Genomic DNA, 1727 nt, shown 5'->3' with positions numbered 1-1727 from the left:
TCTCACTGGAGATAAGTGATATCTCATTGTGGTTTTGATTTCCATTTCCCTGATGATTAGAGATGTTGAGCATTTTTTCATAGGTTTTTTGGCCATTATTCTGTCTTTTACTTCTGATATTTTATTTCAATATTGGAGTTGGACATAATGGAGTTACGTGACTTTTCTATATTTGTATATGCAGTGATAATTCATTTAAATTTCTATGTCTCTTTTTGAAACATAAGAGATTATGTATTTTTGAAATAAGATAAACACAAGCAAGTTGTTATAATATACATAAATGTATTAATAGTTTCATAGTGTTTAACTTTCTTTTCTATAGTGCAAATCATAGCAAGCCTTATCCATATCTCTACAAAATGTATTTCTCAGTGCACTGAGATCATAAACATATGAATTATATTAATATAACTGTAGGGTCAAGTAGAAATTAATCCTTATCTATGAGTTTTCTGTTATTTAGTAGATGCAGCTATAATTTTGGAATTACTACTTACATTTAAATTTTTATACTATATGTATATATTAAGAATAATCCAACTGGATTTTTTTAAAATGAGGAAACTCACATTTCATTTAGATTAAACTTTTCTCTGCATCACCAGATGATCATGGTTTTGGTTTCTTTGCAAATTCTTTTGCACAACACTACAGAAATGATTTATACAAGTACCTAATTAACTTGTATGTTTCACTTTCTGTTTTTAGTTTGATAGAAAGTTTTTGAAATAATAAAGTGATGTTTGAAATGTTATTCTGAACTCCAACTGTAAGATGAAGCAAATGGCCTAATCTCCATGAAGGTCAAGTTATAAATTATTCTTATGATGAAACAACATACAGATGGTCCATGAGCAAAATCTCAACCATTGGCTTCTTGACAAAGGTGCTTAGATGTTCTTTGGTTGCATCTCAAAAGAAATATGGACTCCAGGTTAATCACAGCAGGTTTTGGATGTTCACTGGGATTACAGCAGCTACACCATAACTGATTTAAATGTGTCATCAGTTATTTAGAGCCACATTTTACAGTGAATTATTAATGTTTCCCAAAAGTCACCATGAGATAGTCAGAACTTTTGTGCTTATCATGGTATAGTTTCATTTGCAATTGCAGGAGCCCAAGAAGGGTAACTGTTGAGGTCAAGTAGGGGTACAATCCAGGCGGACATGCCAAGCATCACCACGGCAACACCAATAATATTAACACCAAGTCCAGCTTTAACCTTGAACAGGAAAGAGCATAAATGTCAGTCTCTCAAAAAGAAAACCTACAGGAGAATTAGAATACTGTTGTGGAAAGTACATGCCAGATTTATATGCATCCTAAATGATTAGTATAAATTGTCATTTCTTAGAACCAGGGGTTCTTCTCCATTTATGTCAAAAGAAAATCTTTTAGTTGGAGAGTCTCAGAGAGGTTCCTCTTAGGAATATACCTAAGTCATTCTGATTAGAAAAAAAATCCCCTTTAAAATTTGCCATTTCATTTTAAATCAGAATTTTAGTTTTACATTTCAATGGATAAGGCTCAAGACAACATATGATAACTGTATCCTTCATATTCATTCAATATTATTATTAATTTACCCTTTAATATTGTGTTATTGAGATTTTATAATGCTACATCTATTCATCTTAGAGTTCTCATCTTTTTAGCTCTTACATCATCATTCTGGTGTCCATTAAACAATCTCAAAGTTGCTTTCTATCTATTATAATAG

At 31.1% G+C, this 1727-nt stretch overlaps 1 protein-coding gene across 1 annotated transcript in view; it reads right to left on the bottom strand.

Moving 5' to 3' along the window:
- Nucleotides 1-1727, bottom strand: part of SLC13A1 (solute carrier family 13 (sodium/sulfate symporter), member 1) — a 99441-nt gene that overhangs the window by 16714 nt on the left and 81000 nt on the right. The gene's annotated exons all lie outside the window — the stretch shown is intronic.

Source organism: Propithecus coquereli, unplaced genomic scaffold (assembly GCF_000956105.1).
Source record: "Propithecus coquereli isolate 6110/MARCELLA unplaced genomic scaffold, Pcoq_1.0 Scaffold4, whole genome shotgun sequence".
Classification (NCBI taxonomy): Eukaryota; Metazoa; Chordata; class Mammalia; order Primates; family Indriidae; genus Propithecus; species Propithecus coquereli.
This window is presented reverse-complemented; position numbering and strand designations above follow the sequence as displayed.